The sequence below is a fragment of the Dendrobates tinctorius genome, unplaced genomic scaffold, assembly GCF_039654945.1.
Source record: "Dendrobates tinctorius isolate UK_male_01 unplaced genomic scaffold, ASM3965494v1 ptg000097l, whole genome shotgun sequence".
Lineage (NCBI taxonomy): Eukaryota > Metazoa > Chordata > Amphibia > Anura > Dendrobatidae > Dendrobates > Dendrobates tinctorius.
Window position 1 is genome coordinate 6,008,024 of NW_027361765.1, and position 8,505 is coordinate 6,016,528.

Below are 8,505 nucleotides of genomic sequence, written 5' to 3' on the forward strand. Positions count from 1 at the left end.
TTACTCCAAGTCGCCGAAGTAAAATTTTTTTTGTAAATAAATTTGTGTTTTTTTCCCCTTTATACTGTTTGATTATTTGTGTATTTCGCCGCCGACAACACACACCGTGCGCCGACTAAAGACACTGTGCCGTATACTTTGTGTATTTGACACCTCATAGCTCCAGGAGTGAGACAACTACAACACTGCAGCTTTGCTTCTTGTGTTTGTCATGGAGCTATCTATGAGTTGTCAAAAACAAATTTGACTAGTATTTTCCCCAGCATCTCTTCAGTCTGCGTAATCTATTGGACGCAGAATGAAGAGACGATGAAGGTAATAAAAGGTATATCTATACTCACCTGTCCAGGTGTCAGAAATAGTGGATTCAGGATGCTGGGTTTTGTGCATCCTGAATTCACTATTTCTGACACCTGGACAGTTGAGTATAGATATACCTTGTATTACCTCCATCGTCTCTTCATTCTGCGTCCAATAGATTATGCAGACTGAAAAGACGATGGAACGAATTACGTCACCTACCATAGCACGGACATCATAAGTGGATTTGAGAGGAAAGACATAGGAGACTTGGTACAGGTCTCAATACAGGTTTTTTATTTACACCAAACATTAGGAATATTTTACCATTACAGGAACAAACACAACAGAACATTTTATTAAACCATTTCATCTTGCCATGCCACATGTCCCATATCAGAAACAAAGTAGGCAGCAAATTGGTCCCTCATTTGGGCAACTTCAACTGTTGACCGCATAGGGTGATGATGGTAATCTGTTAATGGGTTTGAAACGGGTTTATCAAGTTCAATGTTGGGTTGTTCTTTAGCCATTATGTAGTTATGAAGAACCACACAGGCTTCGACCACCTCATGGACTGTCTCCATTTTTAGATTAATGGCGGTTCCAAGAATGCGCCATTTGGAGACACGAATCCCAAAGATACACTCAACAGTTCTTCGTGCCCTGGTCAATCTGTAGTTAAAAATCTTTTTTGTGTGGTTCAAGTCCCGACTGGAGTAAGGTTTCAGTAGGTTTTCACACACAAAGGCCTCATCCCCAACCATAACAAATGGCATTGGCGGGCTTTAAGTGTTGGGAAGAGGTCGTGGCAGGGGGAAATTAAAATTTTTTCCATACAAGCGTTGGCCCATATCCGAGTTTTTAAAAGTCTGGGAGTTATTGCCACGGCCAAAAGCTCCAATGTCCACCGCGATAAAGCGACAATCCGCATCTGCAATCGCCATGGGCACTACAGAAAAATATTTCTTGTAATTGAAGTACTGAGATCCAGTTCTGGAGAGTTTGGTAAACCGAATGTGCTTTCCATCCTCTGCTCCAAACAGTTGGGGAAATCACACACTCGCCAGAAAATTTCGGCAATTTCCAGCCACATTTCCAAGGTGGGTAGGGGGATAAATTCATCCCGGAGAAAGTTCCACAAAGCCTGGCAGGTGTCCGCAACTATTCCAGACAGGGTGGAAATTCCTATTCGGTACTGGAAATGTAGCAATGATAAGCTCTCTCCGGTAGCCAGGAATCTGTCAAACATAGAAAGAAAAAAATTAATAACTATAATATGAAGGGGTTTAGCTAAACAGAAAAAAGGAAAAAACAATTGATACATGGCAGAACAATAATAATTATGAAAGGCATTTATTTTGAAATATTACCATGACCATGAGATGTTCCTCAGCAGGAATCGCTCTAAAGAGCTTGGTGTCCGATCTCCTGATGGCTCCTTGGACGCGACCAAGCAAATCCCAGAAGGTTTCTTGAGACATCCTGGTGTGTTCCACAAATTTCTCTGGGTTGGCATTGAGCTCGCTGTATATGATGTGGTAGGCTCCACGGTTCTCCCGGACTTCGATATTGGGGTGTCTCCAATAACGCCGACGCCATGTTCTCTGTCTTTCTCTGTTTCTTTGTTGCTCACAAGCAAAAGCAAAGGCAACAAGCATCTTTATATTCAAATCTAGGTTGAAATAAAAGCTCTCCATGCGAAGATCCATCGTGCCGCAGGATACAATAGCAAAATCTAAAGTTTTCAGCTGTCCAAGGGTCTATATAAAGATATCCCATAAGACACGCCCTTTGGTGTCCCATTGGTCATGTCTGTTTATCTAGATTTTTCTGCTATAAAAGTTTTCACCATGACCACAAAAAAGCGCAACCGCATGCTAAACGCATGCAAAAGCATGCAAACGCTGCGTTTTTTGACTGCATATGTAAGCTGATGTGTATAAAAAATGTAGCGCTTGCACGCGTTTGCATGCGGTTTTTCATGCATTTGAGGTTGTGGAAGATGCGCTGCGGATTCAACCGCAAATGTGAAACTAGCCTAAGTGGTAGCCGAATGCTGCCTATTGGAATATCATTCATTTGCTCCGAGCAGTGGGGCTCGTAAATGCGGATGTTGGCACAGGTTCAAAACACTTTTGACCTGCAGATAAACTCCACATGTGCAGGTTGATAGAACTGTTTTCATGTGAAAGGTTCCCTTTAAAGATTGTCTCTTGTTCCTATCTTCAGGAGCCCATTACACTTCTATCTCCTGGCTTTCTGCTTGCTGTAGAACAGTGCTCTCAAAAATTAACACTCCAGGCAGGGTTGCAATACATGCAGAAATTACGGGAAATTCTGTAAATATAGGGCACTTTTATCTCGTACTTAAAAGAATTTGATGTGTCCTTGATTTTTTTCGAGCTGGAGAGACTTGTACAGATTTTTATGATTTTATTTATCACCGTTTTAGAGTTCACAGTGAATGCAGCTAAAATTCATATGGGATTTATGGCCTGTAAACATATATCACTTATAACTTTAATGATTTATTATGGTCATCTAATATGCCTGTAAAAAGTTGAGTGTCCATAATTTTTTGAACAGCTGTCCATAAAAAATAAAAAATAATGTTAGCAACCCTGAATCCTGGTGTTCTTGATGATTAAACTGTGCATTCTGCTATGCAGCATTATTGGTACATTTTGCGGAGTAACCCTCACCATGAAAGTTTAGTTTCCCGACAAACACATGATTACTTACAGCAGATCCAGAACATTAAGAAATAAGTTAGCTTCCCTCTCAACTCAGAAAAGAGTTTAAGAGAGTCTGTTTGACTCTTTCCTACACTGTAAGGTTCCAACGGATTTAGTAGTAAGCATTGTGAGCGCTGTAAGAACATTTTAATAAAACACATTTTTTTAATCCATTTTCACAAAAGAGAGTTTACCAAATCCTCTATGAACTGTGGCTCTAGCTATGTTATTTATCTGTTACAATGCCTATGCTGTGTAACATCCCTGCCGGCATCACTGCATGGCTTCCCATCTCCCATCAGGCTGATACACCGTCTTACTCTCCACTCCGGGCCATGCTGTGAGTTCTGCCCTCCGCCTGCTCCATGCTGTAAATCATGTGTCCTCTGTTTGGTGTGTACATACTTCCTGGCTGTGTGTTAGGGACTGGCGGAACGCACCTAATTAAATAACCGTAGAGACTAGGTGCGGTCGCAGTCGGGGGTCCACCGTGCAGAGGTGTTAACTGCTGCTCGACAATATTGATGAATGATGAGAAATATCCGGCACAGTTATCTGAAAGAAACCCTCAATTCCAGCACATGTAGCTTCATATCCGTAATTTGGAAAAAACACCTTGATTCCCTACAGAATGGGTGCTCAACCCCATGTCAGGAAAACATGAAATATAATGAAAAAGGAAGAAAATAGGGTGGCACTCACCGTTCACTTATAACTAGTGTTGAGCATTCCCATACCGCAAGTATCGGGTATCGGCCGATATTAGCGGTATCGGAATTCCGATACTGACTTCCGATACTTTTGTCATATCGGATACCGGAATCGGAAGTTCCCATCATGCTATGAGCCTGCTTGCTTTGATTAAGCCAATGGGAATCCTCCGAAGTGTGGGCACATCCTGTTAGGCATGTAGGCATGTTAACTATTGGCATGGCTGTGATTGGCTGCCGAAATGATGTCATGATGCACTATAAAAGCCACCGCAGCCGCCATTTCTGGTTCACTCTGCTGTGAATTCAGTTAGGGACAGGCTGCTGTAGAAGACTGTGAGGGACAGTTAGAAATAGCAATTCCACCAAACATCTAGTGCTTTACCCAGGCTACATAAACCACCACTGTAGCCTTCTTTGCCCTAGCAGCAGTGTTCACAGCTGTCTGCAAGGGCTGTGTGAGTGCAGCTCACGCTGTGGAGTGGGTCCTGCAGCCACGTCAGGCTGTAGGCCACCCAGTGTGATCACTGCTGCCTCATACATCTTTTAATTTTTGAGGTGCATTTTTTACATAATTTCAATCTAGTGTGCTTCCATCCGTATCCATATACATTGGTTGCAAACACTAGTAGTAGACAGCGGAGCCTTTCTGCAGCCTTTCAGTGCTAGTGTCCACTTTGCTGCACTGTTCACGGCTGTCTGAGAGGTCTCTGACTGTGTGTGAGTGCAGCTCACGCTGAGTAGTGTGTCCTGCAGCTACGTCTGGTTGTAGGATGCTCAGCGTGCGTCAGTGCCTCACACATATTTGTATTTGAGTGCAGCTCATTTTTTCTTCTATTAGTGTGCATCCATCCGCCTCCATCTACGGTGGTTGCAAACACTATATAGGAGTAGATAGAGGAGCCTTTTTTTCTGGCTTGTGCCCTGCCGGCGCAGCCAGATTAGTATTACCCAATTTTTTTGGAGCCTCATCTTTTGCATTGTAGGTTACCTGCCTGCATTGTAATAGCTCCAAAAAGTTGGTGATACTATCAGTTTCAATTCTTTGTTCACATACTTTGAGTTTGTTTCCAACAAAGAAACCACAAAAAAAGTTCACCAAACACTACATTTGGAACTTGTGTAGGCCACATTAGCTCCTATTAAAGTGTAGTCCACACACACACACTTCATAAAATTAGTGTTTCTTGTACCTGTAACCAGCTGTTCAGGAATAAGCACACTAAGGCCCCCCTTTGTACTTTTCTGCCTATCTTAAGCAGTCTGGCAAGATGAAGAAGGCAGGGAGTAAGGCGCGTGGGTGTGGGCGTGGAGTTTCAGCAGGGAGAGGACATGGGGATTCTGCAGGGAGAGGACGTGGGGATTCTGCAGGTAGAGGACGTGGGGATTCTGGGCCTGTTGTGGGCACCAGTGGATCAGCATCCCCCAGTTTTAGCAGGCAACAGTCCTTTATGCGCAGCTTTGTAGGACCTCAACGTACCCCACTGCTGCGGGAGGAACAAATTGAAGCCGTTGTCGGATGGATGGCAGCTAACGCATCGACTTCAATTACTTCCGCATCCTCTCAGGACCAGAGCACCGAAGAGCAACCATCTGTCTCTTCACCACCTGCCAAAGTGCCCAGGCAGTCAGAGAGACATGGACAGGAGCCATCACAGTCTCTACTTCTGTTCTCCGAATCTGTTGGCTTGGAAAGAGGGGGCCAGCCAAGCAGCATTCCTGAATGTGAAGAAGAGGGAGTATGCAGTGATGCGCAACTTCTTTGTCCCTCTGAATCTGAAGAGGCGAGTGGGCCAGTGCCTATGGTCAGCACACCTCAGTACGCATCAGATGATGACGAGACTCAGTTGCCACTTTCTGGTGCGTACGGTGCTGGCGAGACAACCCCGGAGAAGCAGCTGTTTGAAGAGGGGAGGGAAGATGATGAGGTCCTTGACCCATCATGGCGTGAGGAACAGGAAGGTGGTGGGAGCAGCTCGGAGAAAGAGATTCCCCTACCGGCCAAAACAGGAGGCAGAGGGAGGGGGAAGACTTGGTTGCCTGTACCCTCCACTTCGGCACCCGTTAGGAGCATTCCTCATTCCAAAGGCAAAACGGGCGCTCCCAAGACTTGCAGTGCGTGGTTCTTTTTTGACACAGTTGCAGATGACATTTGCTTTGTCAAATGCAAGCTGTGTCATCAGAAAGTCAAAAGAGGGAGAAATGTCAGCAACCTCAATACCACAAATATGTGGAAACATGTGCGCACCAAGCACGAGTTGGAGTTGCAGAGACACCCTGAAGACGTAGGCCAACGTACAGCACCACCTACCACCTCTTCAGTTCGTGTTGGGGCCTCTTCCTCCAGCTCACACACTGCTGGTTCGGCTTCCTCACAGGATCGCCAAGGAAGAACCTCTGCCACTGTTGTCCGGAGACCCTGCCAGATTCCACCCATAGCAGCACGTTCCCATCCATCACAGCCATCGGTAGCACAGGCATGGGATAAAAGGCACCCTTACTCGGCAAACCATCCCCGAGCACAGTCTCTGAATGCTGGCATTGCCAAACTTCTGGCAGTTGAAATGCTGTCATTCAGGCTGGTGGACACTGACACCTTCCGGGACTTAATGGCATTGACAGTCCCCCAATACAACGTGCCCAGCCGCTTTTATTTCAGCAGGCGAGCCGTCCCTGCCCTGCAGAAACATGTTGAGGGAAAAATAAAACATGCGCTACTAAACGCCGTTAGTAGCAAGGTCCACCTGACCACCGATGCGTGGACCAGTAACCATGGACAGGGACGATACCTTTCCCTCACTACCCACTGGGTCAATGTTGTGGAGCTGGGTACAGATCTGGAGAGTGGCACTGTACGTGTTCTTCCAACGCCACGGATTGCAGGACTCCAGTCTGTACACATAGACTCCTCCTCCTACTCAAGTTCCTCAGAAACAGCAGAGCAGGAGCCTGTTACGACCGATATGAGCACAGCCGTGGCCAAACGTCAACAGGCTGTACTCAAATTAATTTCTTTGGGGAATCGAAGCCACACAGCGCAGGAGTTCTGGAATGCTATCAAGCAGGAGAGCGATGTGTGGTTTGGGCCAGCGAATCTCCAGCCGGGCTTGGTAGTGTGTGACAATGGCCGAAATCTGGTGGCAGCTCTTGGCCTAGGCAACCTCACACACATCCCATGTCTGGCACATGTGCTTAACTTGGTCGTGCAGAGCTTTCTGAGGGACTATCCGGATCTTGATGCACTGTTGCACAAGGTCTGCATAGAGTGCGCTCACTTGCGGCGTTCCAGCACGGCAAGATCGCGCCTCGCTGCTCTGCAGCAACGATTTGGCCTTCCGGAACATCGCATCATATGTGACCTACCCACCCGGTGGAATTCAACGTTACATACAGTATGTTGGAGCGGTTGTGTGAGCAGCAGGCAGCAGTCATGGAGTACCAGCTGCATCAGGCGCAAACAAGTCGCACTGTGCGCCGTTCACACTTCAGCACCATTGAGTGGGCCTCTATGAAGGACATCTGCCTCGTTTTGTGTGCCTTCGATGAATCCACGCGGATGGCGAGTGCAGATGATGCACTAGTCAGCATGACTGTCCCCCTTATCTGCCTGCTTCAACAAACACTGCAAGCACTAAGGGATGAGGTTTCGGAAGAGGTGGAGGATGAGGAGTCCCAAATGCCATCTGCTTCTGGACAGTCTGCGCTACGTGTTTCCTCACAAAGGCCTAGGCAGGGGACACTTTGTGAGGAGGATGAGGAGGAGTCGATGGAGGAGGAAGACATCTCTCCAGAGGAGGGAGGTACACAAACCTCTACTCAGTATGTACAGCGAGGGTGGGGTGATGCAGAGCAGGCCGAGGTCACGCCTCAAACAGGGGACAGCGGTTCTATGGCAGTTGGGAGTCTGCAGCACATGGTTGATTTCATGCTGCAGTGCCTGAGAAACGACCGCCGCATCGCCCACATCCTCGTCTCGGCTGATTATTGGGTGTACACCCTCCTAGATCCTCACTACCGGGACAGCGTACAAAGGCTCATACCAACGTTGAACCGGGAGCGTAAACTGCGGGAGTACGAAGAGTCACTGGTGCAGTCCATAATGTTTTCCGTTCCACCCGACAGCATTGTTGCTAGTGCTTTACAAAGCAGCTATGTGCGTCGAGGCAGTGGAGGAAACTCTGCACAAAGAGGGAGCAGAGGCAGCGCCGCAGCACAAGGCAAGACCACTATGGCCCAAATGTGGCAAAGTTTTGTGTGTCCACCACAATTGTCTACACCATCAGCGACGCCTCGAGTCAGCAGGAGGCAACGCTTCCGTAAGATGGTGTCAGACTACATGTCTTGCCCTGTCGCTGTACTCCCAGATGGCTCTTCTCCCTTCAAGTTTTGGGCCTCTAAGCTGGATACATGGCCAGAGCTTAGCCAGTATGCATTGGAGGTGCTGGCTTGCCCTGCTGCCAGTGTATTATCGGAACGCGTCTTTAGTGCCGCAGGTGGTGTACTAACAGACCGTCGCACGCGACTATCTTCCGATAATATTGACCGGCTGACTTTTCTGAAAATGAACAAGGCCTGGATCTCCAAAGACTTTGCCATTCCTCTTACAGACTAAATTAGTGGTTGGCAACTGTATCCAGGTCTGCTGGTGTGTTCATTTTTCTAACACCTGAACTATAATCCCTGTGCTTCAACACAGCCAGTTGTCGCTCAGATGTGTCGTCTGCACAGAGAAACACACTAGCTCCTGTGTTAGTGGG

General features: G+C 47.0%; 1 pseudogene; it reads right to left on the reverse strand.

Moving 5' to 3' along the window:
* Positions 1-659: 659 nt before the first annotated feature.
* On the reverse strand, positions 660-2,012 carry LOC141098991 (uncharacterized; annotated as a pseudogene).
* Between the last annotated feature and the right edge of the window lie 6,493 nt (positions 2,013-8,505).